Source organism: Danio aesculapii, chromosome 9, assembly GCF_903798145.1.
Source record: "Danio aesculapii chromosome 9, fDanAes4.1, whole genome shotgun sequence".
NCBI lineage: Eukaryota > Metazoa > Chordata > Actinopteri > Cypriniformes > Danionidae > Danio > Danio aesculapii.
The window spans coordinates 9149269-9165886 of NC_079443.1; the positions used below are offsets into that span (position 1 = coordinate 9149269).

The 16618-nt window shown below is 35.5% G+C and overlaps 1 protein-coding gene across 1 annotated transcript in view; it reads right to left on the reverse strand.

The window, feature by feature from the left end:
• The window catches only part of raph1a (Ras association (RalGDS/AF-6) and pleckstrin homology domains 1a), a 150672-nt gene extending 136636 nt beyond the window's left edge, over positions 1–14036 (reverse strand). The window contains 1 exon segment of the mRNA XM_056464734.1: positions 13782–14036. The gene's annotated coding sequence lies outside the window, so the exon portion shown is untranslated.
• Between the last annotated feature and the right edge of the window lie 2582 nt (positions 14037–16618).

Sequence of the window (16618 nt, forward strand, 5' to 3'; positions counted from 1 at the left end):
AGAAGTGGAGAGCGAGCGACTGATTACTGAAAGACTCCAGTGACAGACAAGTCTTTGCATTGATTCTGTGTGCTCGCCCGAACAACCGCCGTTGACCTGCTCAGACGTACATCTTCTCCATGATGGACGTCCAGAGTACTCCAGCCTCCGGCGCCTAGACTGCAGCTCTGCACGAGAAGTTTGGCCAGAGGAGAAGTAGTCGTTCCAAACTGAGCCTGGAATCTCTTCAGTTTTTTTTCCCCTTCACTTTCGTCAATTGGTGACATTTGTTCCTCGCCACTGGCTTGCTTGGTTTGGGACTTGTGGAGCTGCACATCGATGGATTTGCTCTTCAGTGTTTAGACTTTCAGAAGTGAAAATTGAACTACGCAAAACTGAACTAAACTGAACTTCAACTCTGAAAACTGGACTGAAGCGGATTCAATTTACTAGAACTTTTATGTGAAGCTGCTTTGACGCAATCTACATTGTAAAAGCACTATTGTATTAAAGATGAATTGAATTTAATTTAATCTACATTTTAAATAACGAATTTGAGCTTGCAAAAGTTGCGATATGTGAACTGTTCCTACAGCTTTCTTCGCATGAGAATGAAATCAATCACTACTTTCTGGCATACATCATGCATACCAAATAAGGGCACTATTGTAAATGCAAGTCTATTCAGGGTTACTATATTGAACCATACTGAGCCATTATCGTCTCATTTATCACTCAGCAGTCTCACACATTATAAACGACTCATAATTCAATCAATATGAGGTTTATGTATACATTTGGTAGGTGGCCATGTATTAAGCAGGATAATGTACAGTCAGCAGGTTATTACTACAAAATAACCTCTTCAGGGTGTTAGAAAAGACTTCTCCTGATTACTCCATCTGGTTTGTTTTGTAATGAGCAGATGACTGTGCATTATCTCTTAATACGGTGCCTTATAATACGAATCACATGTATTGCATTTCTGAAACACTCCTCTAAGGAATGCAAGGGTAGAGAATCTTCTGTCGGTTATGCTCAAAAGGAGGACAAACAGCACATGTTGAGGGCGTCGCTTCACACTCTGCTGATGGCAGTCCTTGAGCAGAACTGATAGAGCACTGGTTATTCATTCCTCCTCTCCCTTTAGCCTGTGTCCTGTGGGAAACAGCCAGGACTCTCAGAGGGATGCGGAGGCTAAGGCTGCCAAGGTCAACTGTGTCCATAAAATCTTGGCAGCAGTATAATGTGACACTTAATCTCATTGACTGTCTGTGGCTAAAGGAGCTCAGATGAAGACTGCGGACCGTCAAAAGAAACACTCCACTATCTGTGGTCTTAATGGATTAGTTCGCTCAAAAACAAAAATCTGTCATCGTTTACTCACCCACATGTTGTCCAAACCTCACCAAGTCATGCGTGTTTGCAACAACATGAGGCCGAGTTATGCAAGTGTACATTCAATTCTGGGTGAAGGACTATTTTTAAGATATGGTAACAAATTTCAGCATTTCAGATTTGCCAACAAAACCATCCAACGTCTATTATTGTCAACTGTGTAGAGCAAAATGACCATGCAAGTCGGTTCAAAAAGAAGCATTCATCAAGGAAAGTGATAGTGATGGGAAGTTCGGATTATTTTACTGACTCGGACCATTGAGTCTCATTCGGCGAGGTGAACAAATCTTTTTTTCAAGTCTTTTCACTTAATTTGCCAAAATATTATTAAAATGTTACAAGTTGCTTCCAAACACATCCACAACTATCCCAAAGGTTGATCACACTACAAACAAGTCATGACTAGAATGCTTCAAGAAAGAGAAAATAATTATTTATTGTTTACCTGGTCTTTTGTCTATGATTTTGTCAGCTCACCCCTTCTGATAGGTCTTCAAATTTGAGTGGTTTGTTCACGTCACACAGACAGTCACATACAAGCTTAACCATTGCACACAGGCTGAGCCAAAAGGAGCCATGAATAGTTCACCTTTCGAGTCTTCTGGTTTCTGAGTCGTTTGTTCATCACGTGACAGCATATAAAGAGAGATGACTCAAACATGAGGACTCAAAAGATGACCGGATCAAATAAACAATGAATGCCACCAAGTCCTAACAGTCTGTTAAAAAGAGGGAAAATAAATGAGTATGTAAAAATGTCAGAATGTTACCCTCAAACAATGCTCTTCCATGTGGATCATGGAAAAAACACTAAGGGTGCTTTCCCCCTTGGTTCTTACTTGGAGTTTGTCATATATCATCTCACCTCCACGATTAAGTACAACTGCGTTCAAATCAAAACTGAATAATACTAGTGTTTATATCCACCGTAACCCAGACCACCCTCTTCATGCAGACTCTGCTATGCTTCATAGGTGCAAATGTTCATAAAACAGCGTCCACTTTACACAAATAAACCAAATAAAACTAAATTATCAGGGCATTAGTGATGCCTTTCCATTCCTATGCTTTAGAAACTCTATTACCAGACCTGAATAAAATATTTACCTTAATAAAATCATTCATATATTCATTTACCAAGTCTAAAGGGCTCCAAGAAAATCCATTCTTTAAAAAAAAGGGTGAAATTTCACATTGTCTGATGGAGTCCTGGCTTCTGACACAGCATTTTGCGATGCAACATGGAATGACAAAAAACATTTAGGAGTAAGCAATTTTCTGTGCCGTTACTGCCTATACAAACTGAACTGCAAAAATTATGTTTGTTCTGAAACAGGTTTTTCTGAATCAACCATTGGTCAACTGGTGGCACCCCCAAACTTGTACCACTGGTTGAGCAAATGTCATTGTTCTAATTATGAGGTGTAACAGACAATGTAGAACCAAAATACACTTTTCAGGAAAAAATCTAAAGATTTCCTTACATTTTTACTGTAAAACCCGATAAGTTAAGGTAACTCAAACCATTTGAGGAAACTGATTGCAACAAACCATTTAAGTTCAAAAACTAAACCTAATGAGTACTGTGAACTTAATCCATTTGAGTAAATGAAGCAATTTGAGCACAGTAAAATCCAATAAATGAAGAGAACTCAAACAAATGGAGTACTGTAAAACCCAATAAGTTAAGGCAACTCAAATCGTTTGAGGAAACCGATTGCTACAAACCATTTGAGTTAAAAACTAATCTGTATGAGTACTGTGAACTTATTCCATTTAGCTTGAAGTAATGAGGTGTTTAATTAACTCATTGCCTTCAACGCTGGGTTCAAAACTCTTTTTAAATGAGTAGAATTAACTTTCAGTCAATTTTGAGTTAACTACACTCATTTCATTTGATAAAGTTGACTGTTGGGTTTTACAGTGCATGAACACATTTTATACCACTGGAATAATACAGTATGCTTTATAATTAAAGTATGATTAAAATGAATTGATTTTCTATAAACGATATAGACATCAAAATGAACAATTCTTTCCTGGTATGTTCCCTTCATCTTTTAACCTCATGAATAATTACATACAATGTCATAATAGCTGGAGATTCAGTGAAAAGGAAGACCACTATTATGCAACTTCAAACTCGCAATACAGACTTGCCTTCATCCAAGGCAAGGCAAGGCAAGGTAAGTTTATTTATAGCACATTTCATACATAATGGTAATTCAAAGTGCTTTACATAAACAAGAATAAAAGAAACAAGTATAAGAAAAAAAAAACAAAGAATGAAAATGATTTAAAAGAAATTAAAATGTGTTAAACAGGTTTTAAAAGAATGAAAAAGAAAAGAAAGACATAATAGTGCCATTTAATCAACAACCAACACACAGAAGCATATCTCCCCACCCTATATTTCCTCCTTCATTATTAGTTTCACTGGAATTATACATCACAACATGAAAACAAAAAGCTCTGCCGCTGCATCCATTTCATCACATCTTTTGGTCAATCTAAATAATTCATGCAATGCTATGGCAAATTGAGTGCATGAAAGCAATAAATGTTCTTTTCCAACAGTTTGCCTTTTACACACACACACAGAGATGAACCCATGTCACCGCATGGAAGCAGCTGCCAATGTTTCTAAAACAACATTAGAAAAGTGGCTGTAAACACTTTTAATCTTCTAGCCAACATAGGCAGGTTACATTTTAAGCAGTGCTGTTAGAAGGGAAGCAAATGCGAGGGGGTAAATCTACCATTGTAGTAAGACACAGGACTCTTACAAATTACCCAAGTAAAGTTTCCAGGCACACATTCAAAGATTTCAAGTACAAGTGTGGCAAATTACATTTTACATACATATGTACTTACATACAGTGGGGAAAATAAGTATAAAACACGTCATGTTATTTCCTGGGAACAATATTTCTAAAGGTGCTGTTGACATGGAATTGAACCGGATTTTGGTAAAAACCCAAACAATACAAACATAAAAATAAAACTAAACAAAAAAAAAATCTGAAAATGTTAGTTATGTGTAATAACAATGAAATAACACAAAGATAACATACTGAACTAAACGCATTTAAAACTTTATATAAAAGGCTTATTTGGTGATGGCAGCTTAAAGACGCCTCTCCTATGGAGAATCATGAACTGCTCAGGTGTTCTGCTCATTTTCAGACTTCAACATTGTAAAAATCTTGATGGTTCTGTGGCTCATCTATCAAATCTAGGGATGGGTATCATTAAGGTTTTAACGCTATTACTACTTTTATCGATACCACTTATCAGTTCAGTACTTTAACGGTTCTCTAATCTGTACTTTTTGTAGGGTTTTTTAATGAAAACAAAACTCAATGAACAGAATTAACAACACTTTATTTTATTATTACATTTTTAATGTAGAAGTCGGGATCTTTCTTGGTTTATTGTGCTCTCTGTAGTTGAAAATACCTTCTTTAAGTTGCAAAATGCAGTTAAATAATCAGATAATGTGTATGATTTTTCAATAACATTCACATAAATGAGTTAACAGTATTTTGGGAGTTAACTGTGTTTTTAATACAGTTTTGGAGCATCTTGCAATGTAAAAATAAGCTTTCTTAAATATTTGTACAGCTGATGTAAAATTATTTTTAATGTTTAAGATTAATTTAGGCTACTGCAGAAAAAAATACTGTTTTCATTGTAACCGAATGTGTGTGTTTATTTAACTAAGTTATACTAATTTAGGTGATTGACTGCTGGCATAACAATGTGAATGATGTAACACTACCATTAGTAGTTAGGCAGTCAAAAACTTTTCAATACGTTTTGTTGCAGTTAATGCACTTTTGAAAGATACTTTCACTTAGCCAGATTGCTTGCGTTTCTTCTTATACAAGAAAACAACTTGTTGCGTTTGTTGCAACGGGCATTGTCACTGTCCACTTGGGAAATACAACTTGTTTGGTGCACTCCGCAAGCTTACAAGCTGTTGCTGTTTTCTGAGAAAAATTGTGTTCTATAACACATTTTAGCTGCTGTATACATACTACTTCATATAGTAGATGCACAGTATAGTGTTCTAGTAATATTAGAATTTTGATGGCATGTTTGCCCCAGGCCCAACATTGAATTACTATCCGTTACTCTCCTAAATGTACTTTACTCACATTTTAAATGTCATCTTTCATCTAAAAGTAATATTTATTTTAATATCATGCATTGTTCACTACTGATCTTCTTCCACTGTATAACCAAAGGAAACAGTAGGGCTGGGCGATATGGGCAAAATATCATATCCCGGTATTTTTAGGAGGAATGACGGTATACGATATGTATCCGGTATTTTCCCATAAATGGTTACTTGAGAGTTAAATCCTTTATTAAAACTTTATTGAACATTTTTTGAGCAAAAATTATTCAAACACAGGTGTTTCCTTCCATGTTTACAAATAAACAGCTGCACAAACAATAACAGCTGCACAAAATCTTTAATAAATAAAATACAATACAGGGTTTTTCTCCCCGTGCAAAAAAGGAACACACTTAAATAGTAACACAACAAAAAGTATTGTAGGATAGAGAGGAACCACATTGAATGTAAATATGAAACACAGTATTTTATGTCCCAATTACATTGTGTTATAAGTAATCCTGTTTACCACAGTTGTGTGATTTATAAGCAATTAAATCAGCTGTATATGTTTTTGGTTACACATTTACATGTATGTGTTGTGCACAATTATTAAACAGTGTACATATTGAAGATATCTAAAGATAATCTTTCACTCCATGTAAAAAAAGACTACACTCTTTCTTTTGTTTTGACTAACCTTGTTTTACTCAATATTAAATAAGGAGATGAAAACGAATAGACTATAGATACGAGTACTGTGGTGAAATGCTGGTTAAGCATATAAATGTAAACAGTCGTTATAACAGTCCAGAACGCAGAGCTAAATGTGTTATAAGGCACAGTCATGTAATAAATACTGAACTTATAATCTGTGAATATGAGGTGGTTTCACTTTTCGATATGCGGTATAAATTCGTCCCATTTTTGCATTTTTAATTATTTTGAACACATTCAGGTGCTGCTTGTCAATTTGACAAGGCTTCTACGTTCGTTCCTGCTGTCAACTTCGAAAGAATTGATTGATTAAAGGTTTCTGATAAACCGCTGTGAAAGCTGCAGGCACTGTGTGACGTGCGTGCACGCGAGGGGGAGTCAGATTTGTCCGGGGAGTCAGATTTCGATACAACACCGGCACTGCAAGTCCCTCCATGTCACGTGTAGTGATGGGTCGTTCTTGAACGATTCGTTCATTTTGAACAAATCTTTTGTATGACTCATCATTCATTTGCACATACGATCATTTGTGCAAGTGAAGCTCGCGTGCCACCATAGAGTGGTCTGTTTCCATATCGATATGAACGATATTTGATAATACCGCATCGTGTTGGGGAATCGTATCGATATATCCCCAGAACCCGATATACCGCCCAGCCCTAGGAAACAGCTAAAAAAAAAAAAAAACAGGCAGATCACTCTCAAGTTCCATACTGAATGTGCACTCAAAACTGATTTTACTGCTTGTTCAAACTAAAATGAGCTGAAACAACACAATTCTTGAGATTTTGGTGGGACAACTTAATTGTTTTATGTTCAATCCACTTAAATTTGTTGCACGTTAATTCATTTATGTTGTCCCAATGCAAATCGATTGTGTGCAACCCTGCATTTTTTCAATGATTTCATTTTATGCACATACAAAAAGCTTTATACATTTCATTTTTTTCATTGAATTAAATTTAAAAAGTTAATTATTATTACCCATTTAGTAACTAAGTATTTAAAAAACAATACAATTGCCTTTTCAAGCAGTTTCAAGCACTTTATTCCAAAATCTAAGCACTTTTTTAAACGATGAAAACACTCATTAGGATTTTCAGCACCCGTTTGAACTCTAAAGACAGTACAAATCGAGATGAATGTAATACATAACCAAACACGCCTAAATAAAACATGGATCACAATGCAGAACTCAACAAGGCAAGCCATGTGTACAAACACTGACATGAGTCACCTCGTTCCACCTTTACATGTTTGCAGTGTTATTGAGACAGGGGGGTTTATGACGAATCATTCCGATGACAAATCAGGCTCCAGGATTGTAATACACAAGAAAGAAAACATCTGCATGTTTGAGTCAGATGAGTGGCATTCATGAGCGAGTCTATAACCTGATGACAGATCCCACACACCTGACAATGCATTTGAGCTTCCACACAGCAGATGTCCCCTAAATGCTAATTAAAGTTGGCACGAAATCCTCCCTCGCTCACGAAAACATTAGCAATATTGCACTTACGCGTGCTCGAAGATTGATGCACGAGCTTGACCTGCCCCCAACAAAGGACGTCCTTTCGTCCGAGACTCGTGGGACGCTATTAATTTAAATCCTTTCAAGAGGCACACATTCATCTCCAGTAGACATATGCCAATTACGGCTGGGCGGTATGACCAAAATTTTATTTCACAGTATGAGAAATTTTATTTTAAGGTAACGATATATTTTACAGTATAGGACTTAAAAAAAGGACTTAATCTCATTAGATTATTTTGTATTTTATTTTAATCATATAAATATAGTAAACAAAATACGACTAGATGAGCAACAAATTCCACTGTATGTCACATTTAACAGTTAACAGTTTTAGGTGGACGGACCTTATTATTGTAAAAATGTATCAAGTAACATCTTACAGATATGAAATATGTGCCTTGTAAGTAACAGGAAAATAAAACTTGCACATGAAAATATAAATATGAAAAAACTTCAAGGAAAATCAAAATGTTTTTCCTTCAAAAATATAAACAATTACAATTCTTGTATAAATATTGATCAAAAGTGATCAATGTGATCACTTCTTGTTAAAAATATAAAGCATTGGCAAAACTATTTACATGTCACCATATACAAAGAATAGAAAATGTTTATGCTACGCATTTCATTCCATAGTAAAGATATATACCGTATACCACCAAGCCCTACTGAAAATAATCAATACTTCAATATATTGTGATAATGAGCATGCACAGTATTGATACTTTGGGCACTTCAAAGCACAATAAATCATGATTGATTTATTGTTTTAAATTTTACTATCAAACATGAATATTTTCACATGTTAATCTGGCCTGAGACATTGAAGATTCTGTAAATATTTACTTTTGTTTGCTATCTCGTACGGTTCCATTTGTTAACATCAGATAATTTAACTCAAATAAATGTCAACTAAAATCTATAAAAATATAGATTTATTTGTTAACATCAGTTAACATTTAATTAAAATCAATGTAATAACAACCGCAAAAGCATTTATTAATCTTAGATTGCGCTAATTTCCTAATTAATGCTTTAAAATGCTTTAAAAACAAAATTTGTCATTGATTTATTAAACTGAGTTAATAAATAATAAAATTCAGTTTCATTTTTTATTAACTTTAACCTATAACCATGACTATATGCTATTTCCATTAACAGGCGTTTACTAATGAGACTTCATTGTAAAGTGATACATGTTTTACTTTGTTTAAATCTGTATTTACTCTGATCATACAATAAAGCAATACACCAATTTTTTTTGGTTACTATTATAGCAGTTTAAGGTTTTTCAGGGTCAATATCATGATACAGTGTTTCCTCTAGGATTTTTTCCAGCTGTGGCGGCAGACTCTGTTGGGCCTTTTACACAGATCTACCAACTACCTGTGGTGTTATTTCAATGACAAATGTCGTGAGCGCAGAATTACAAGTCGAGATCGTATTTGTGTAATACGAGCATGAGAATCTCTTTGCTTGCGCACAGATTTCCTCTGTTCGTGCACAAAACTTCTTGCACGCCCTCAAATACACGCTGCTCAAATGCAGATTTTCTTGTGCACTCTCAAATAAACGCTACTGAAGTGTGATTTAGTGCGTTTATGTAGCGAGTATTAGATTTGCTAGGAATATTTATGAACGTCTCCAATAGACCTACAGAACGGCATTAATGCATCCTGAGGTAAAATGGCCATAAACTCCAGCAAGATTAAGTCATTGTATGCAGAGGCATAGACCTTTATCAATAAATAAAGTACAATTGTTATGGAAACTGTGTTCATCATAATTGAAAGCGTTGTCATGTTTGCTGGCCTCACGCATCGCGCACCTGTCAGTCAGTCAGCACGACCCCTAAAGGGCTAAACAAATAATGCACAGCACTACTATGATTACAGAAAAGTTCACATTGTTATAATTCACTTACCTTTCAATATGTTTTGGTGCGATTATAATCCGCTATTAAAAAAACGACTGAATGTTTTGAATGAGAAGCTGTAATGTAGCCATGGGGGGGATGAATTTTGGTGTGGCACCCCGCCATGGAAGAATGAATGTAGCGGAAACCATGTGATAATACCATATATCGTGATATAATCGTCAGCAATTAATCACAACAAGAAACATTTTGAAACTGGCAGAAGTCTACACTGAAAAAAATTATCGATGCTAAATTGTTGCAGCCAATTTATATGCGCTGAATTTAAACAAGCAAATTAAATGTAGTAATGTTTAACTTAATTTGTTTGTTTAAATTCAGCCCAAATGAAATATTTGCAGCCACTTAACGTCATTCATTTATTCACTTTCTTTTCAGCTTAGTCCCTGTTTTAATCAGGGGTTGACACTGCGGAGCGAACCGCCAACTGCGGAAACCGGAGCACCTGGAGGAAACCCATGTGAATATGCAAACTCCACACAGAAATGCCAACTGACCCAGCCGAGGTTCTATCTAGCGACATGCTTGCTTTGAGGCGGCAGCGCTACCGACTGAACCACCCCGACCACTTAACTCTAAAAAAATTCATAAATCCAATGAATCATTTTTTTCAGTGTAGTCTCCAGTTTCAGCACCAAGTCGAGAGACAGTGGACGCCGTGTGAGCCATCATATACTGTATCTGCTCGTGCTGCAAATGTCAGCACCACAGAGAAGCTGCTGGATCTTTATCATGCACTCAGTTACGATCACTTAGAACAAAGGATCAGTAAAGGAGGAAAAAGATCCAGGCTGCTGGACTTTGCATCTGGACTCGAGGGTCCACACACAGCCAGCATCCACCCTACTTTCACAATCACCTGACGTCATTCTGCTATAGTAGGCCAGCTCTAGAAAGAGGAATCCGGTGGGGATGGACACCGGCCTACTGCTGCACATATGTGAGCGAATGGTAATAAAAATTAACTCTCACACTAACGCATTCTAGAGAAAAGGTCTTGCAGAAATAGCAACATTGAAGGAAAAAAAGCATCTCATTGTTAAGCTTACATAAAAAGCTAAACTATTTCATTGTTTTGCATCGCTTCTCAACACATTCTCTACTGTTCCTCCCACTGGATTAGACTGGAGCAACAGAACTCTCCGCTTAAGCATAAATCTCAAGTTCAGTGCATTACCAGCAGCAGCAGAGAGCACAGTAAGGCTTCCAACTTTGCAAAGAGCTGGCTTGAACATATCCTGTATGCTAATGATACATTTAGGTTCATTTAAGTTCTCCCCGTCCTCTTGCCTCTACGCATATACTGAAGTCATTAAAGATGCATTCATTAGAGCATAAGCTTGATTTTCTATCTATGGTTAATGTAGCATAAAAGCCATACATAAAAAGATCTGGATTGTGATTTGACCACTAGATCCAAGCAATATATATATATATATATATATATATATATATATATATATATATATATATATATATATATATATATATATATATATATATATATATATATATATATATATATATAGTTAGGACCATAAATATTTAGACATTGACAGAATTCTAACATTTTTGGCTCTATACACGAACACAATTGATTTGAAATGTAACAAACAAGACGTGCTTTAACTGCAGACTGTCAGCTTTAATTTGAGGCTATTTACATCCAAATCAGGTGAATGCTGTAGGAATTATAACAGTTTGCATATGTGCCTCCCACTTGTTAATTGTCCAAAAAAAATTAGACAGAATAATAATCATAAATCAATACTAGCCTGAATTCTAGAACGCAGACATCACCAGGAATAATATTTGATATTGGAAAAATTTGACATTGCAATATTTTTTTTTCTCTTGCGATATATGTAATGTAATATATTGCCAGATTCACCAGATGGCTTAAATAAATCTTTCTGACCAAAACTTTAGATTGATTAGAATGACTTTATAGGGGAGATAAATATAAATATACTTTTATGCAATTCATTATATACAGATAATAAACAAAATACAGTCATAAATAAACACAATGGAGCAAATATTAAAGTGAAATAAACAGTGATTTATAGTTTTCTGGGGAGAGTCTAACAGCATTCGGTTACAGACATTGAATAATCAAATGTAAATTAACAATGCATAGTCTTTATCATATAAATTGGTCAATAAATTCATCTTTATTAAACTTCTTTATGCACTACTAAAATATTTTGAACTCTCACATCGTCACAGGCCATAAAAATATTTGCAGATATTTCACTCTATTATACTTAAATTTTGCAGAGTCTCCACAAACTCATGTGTTTTGACCTGTGGTTCCTGGTCATATATTATCTCAACTCAACATTACATATCTTGTGATGTGACTATTGCAGACGGGCACGTTGCCATATCGATACTCAAACAATATTTTGTGGAGCCGTTTTTTTGGATGATATCTGAAATTGTCTAGATCCACACTGATAACAATTTCCTGTAGAATCTACACAAAAGTAGCTTACTGGCAGCAGTTCGCCTGTAACTTACTGTAAATCAGAAAGAACGCTGTATTTACATTTACAGCACCGTTTATCTTTCAATAGGTGAATTTAAACTTACAGTATTGTATTCTATTACTGTAAAGTATGCAGGAATTTCCAATTTTCAACTTTAAAATACAGTAACATACTGCATATCTGTCCTACAGTAAAATACAGTTCATATTACAGTTAAATACTAAGTAATTTACAAAAATCAATAACAATGCAAGCAATATATATAATTATCATTATATAATTATTATTCAAAAGTCTCTGTAAAGTTTGTTTCTGCATCCTTGCTTAAGTCATCAGCATCCTTCATCATGATTCAAAAGTCTACAATGTGATTCACATTCTTAATGATGATCTGCTGCTCAAAAAACAAATTGTGATTACTTTAAATGTAAAAATGAAAAAGACATTTTGCATAATGGGAAATATTTTTGTCTTTTTTTTCCTTTTATTTGATGAATATAAAGTTCAAGTAAAAAGACATTAAAGTTATTGCTTACACTTTCAAATAATTTAATGCAAAAAAAAAAAAAAAAAAAAAAACTTTAAAAAAAAAAGTTGTTTTCTGTTGGTAAAAACTGATGGTCTCCAACATTCTAAAAAATCTAAAATTCTCAGTTCCATGAATTGTTTTATTGTTTATATGCCAAAAATCCAAACTAAAAAAAATGACAGGTTTCATTGTGATGGGCTGATGGCATATCCCATATAATGTGACAATGAATATCCACAGAGATTGACTTTGACATAAAGCCTCAGAAATAAATATATTCTGATGTTCGGCTCCTGCTAGAAGAAACAAACTCACACAAGCATGTTTGAAAATGGGCCTCCACTGAACGGGCACCAAGACTGGCACTAAACCCACAGCTGTCATGGCAAAGGGTGGAGCCTGAATATATCTGTGGTGTATGTGTGTGTGTGTGCGTGTGTGTGTGTGTGTGTGTGTGTGTGTGTAGGGAGGGAGAGAGACAGAGGAGGGGAGGTCCAATTTGGCAACAGCTCATCTATTTGCAGTATGTGTTACTGCAGAACATACTCCACCAGGTACAATGAGCAAATAGCAGCAGAAACTAGCATGCTCGCATAAAATACAAGTGCTATAAACGCAGATGCCTTTTATCAAATGAGGTTTAACATCTCAGCCCCCCTCAACAGCCGACATGCATTCAGATAGATGGAGATGCACCTCGTCTCTGACAGACTGATGTATCTCGCCCCATTATTCCAGATTCTCCATTCTCACCGCTATTCCTACGACAAAAGCTGACAAATTGGCATCCTCTAAAGATTTCATTCATCGTTTCGGTGTTTTATTATCGACTACACTAATTTTTGCACATACAAATATCCAGGGAGCAGCCCGTGTATTCAGACATGAAGTCACTGCACAGCTGTCTGAATTTCAGGGCTGTTCCCTGGATTTTCCTCTGTGTATCTCCAGATAACGAGCCAATAACACGCCGCCAGCGTAAAACACTCAAGCCGTGCTCGTGTTCGCCTCATTAACGGCTTTATTTGAGAAACAGCTCGCGTGCAGCAGTAATAAAGAGAAGCGCTTACTGTCGCAAACCAGCCGACGCTCCTGCGGCTTCTGTCTTGTCCGAAGGAAACGGTAACAATGGGGAAAAGCCGCTGGTGTGTTGCGCAAATCCAGAGACACAATCCCAGAAGCACTCCAGCCTCAACCGGGGGTTCGCTGCCCGTGACGACCGCTTATATTTCTGGGTGAAGACGAGACGAGCGAGCCTCCCGTTTCTCTCCCGCTTCCATTCCCGTTCTGATCTGCGGAGCGATGCGCGTTCCTGGCGTCTCCGTTTCCTGTCCAGCCCCGAAATCCATGTGATTGCGCCCTACCCGTTGTGACGTCATGCAAGGAATGGAAATACGACTCACTTGCCTTTTTGACACAATGGCTCTTCCATTGAATAAAATCGGGATAGGCATTTCACGCACTGGGCCGTGTTTTCTATTACAGTATATAGGACTATACTGTATATAGGACATTTTTGGGGTGCAATAGCCATAGGTTTATTACAAAGTAACGTTTTGGCGTTCATCAGTCTTCAGTTCAACAGAGCGTTATCTCTTTTTATGTCATTTAAATCCAAAACAGTTTCAATATCAGATTAGTATAGGTGAATTGAATAAACTGAATTGGCCGTAGTGTATGTGAGTGAATGAGTGTGTATAGGTGTTTCCCAGTACTGGGTTGCAGCTAGAAGGGCATCCACTGTATAAAATAAATGCTGGATAAGTTGGCGGTTCATTCCGCTGTGGCGACCCCTGATGAATAAAGAGACTAAGACAAAGGAAAATGAATGAATGAATGAACTTGGCTTTGGTGGTTCATTGTGCTGTGGCAACCCCTCAAAATTCTGGGACTAAGCTGAATGAATGAATGAATGAATGAATGAATGAATGAATTAATTAATTAATTAATTAATTAATTAATTAATTAATGATCTTTTTAATATAAATAATCCCTATTTGCGTATTTAAACATAACATTTAAAAACGTTTGGTACCAAAATATTTGCAACTCTTGAAGTATTCTATCATCTCAGGAAGTTTGATGATAATTATTAATTGTTTTTTCCCAATTCACACATATTGTCTTTCTTTAAATAAATTAATACATTTATTCAGCAAAGAACAACTTGAAATGAAAAAGTGACACCAAGTACAATACAAAAAACTCCACTTTATATGTTTTTAATATAGGTTTCCACAGCCAGTTTCAACAGTGATGAAATAATAAATGTTTCTTGAGCAACAAATCAGAATATCAGATTTAATTTTAATGAGGATCACAAGACTATAAAAAGCATGCCATGGTGAAATTAAAGTGTTGCTTACAGAATTAAAAGAACTAAATGTGCTTGCTACTGTTTAAAAAAGTTGGGGTCAGACTCCGTAAATTGTTATTTTTTTAATAAATATGAACCCAGACCTTAAAAGCAGTGTTAATTTTTGAACATTCAGTTAATCAAATAAATAAGCTTTGTTTGTTAGGATATTCACAATAGTTGGCTGAGATTTGACTGTCATTTCTAATCAAAATACTAAGTTTTGACATATTTACACTCGGTAACTTACAAAACATCTTCTTGGAACATGATCTTTACTTTATACTCTAATGATTTTTGGCTAAATCAACAATTTATAATAAAATATATATTTTGGCTATTGTCAAAAACATACATGTGCAAGATAAGACAAGATAAGGGGATCAGGGTCACAAAATGAATAAATTCATTTCATATTTCATATTCAAGGATGAAATAAAATTATTAAAAGTGGAAACCAAGAAAGAAAACCAACCACAAATTCATCCATGGTTTAGCTAAGATTGTGAGTTAAACAATGGTGCCGCTGGTAAAAAAAAAAAATTCAAATTAATTTATCACTGTTGAGAATAATGGCAAAACTTGGCATTACAGATTTTCCGCTTTCTTCAAATTATCTTCTTTAGTGATGAACAGAAGAAAGAAACTCCAAAAAAAATGTGTAACCCCTTGATGGTAAGTAATTAGAGAGTAAATTTAAATTTTGGGGAGAACTATCCCTTTAAGCAGGCACAAAGGTGTCTTAAAGGTATAGTTCACACAAACATAAAAATTACCTCAACAACAAAACAAGATATTCTGAAGGATGTTGGAAAAAGCAGCCATTGACATCCATAGAAGGAACAAAAATACTATTAATGTCAGTGGCTCAGTGTACCTTTCTTTGTGTTCAGCTGGAGGAATTGATGACAGAATTTTAATTTGGTGTGAACTGTCCCTTTATGAGACTAACAAAGCTCAACTGTTTCAACAATAATGTGCAATATGTAACCTTTTGACTTTTTTTGTGAGAGTCCTTAATTAACATACTACTACACGTGACTACACACAGGTGGCCATATAGATAATACTTGCTGGGGGTTCAAAGGCGTTTGAAATGGGAGCAGAAGAAGGCCTGAAGCATAACCACATCAAATGAGTGTGACTCATCAAGACTTTGTGAAACTGAGACCACTACAATTTCGGCACGACCATATTTCTGTGGTCTATATCACAGTCTCTTAGTGAATTCACTGTATGTGCTTTATGTCCTACAAATGCACTGCATTCAATATAAAGGAAACACCAAACATTAAAAAGTGGAATTCAAAACATTATAACAACAAAAATGAGAAGCTTTTAATTGAATACAACATGTGCCATATCCTTAAAGAAGTCACCTAGAGTTAACAGATGGGTTTTACCATTTTGATTCCATTCAGCCAATCTCCAGGGCCCAGTTTTTCAAAAACTGAATTATACTGTAAAAGAATTATAGTCTCATTCTGGCGTAATAATCAAAGAACTTTGCTGCAGTACCATGGCTGGAGCAGGTGCAATGATATTACGCAG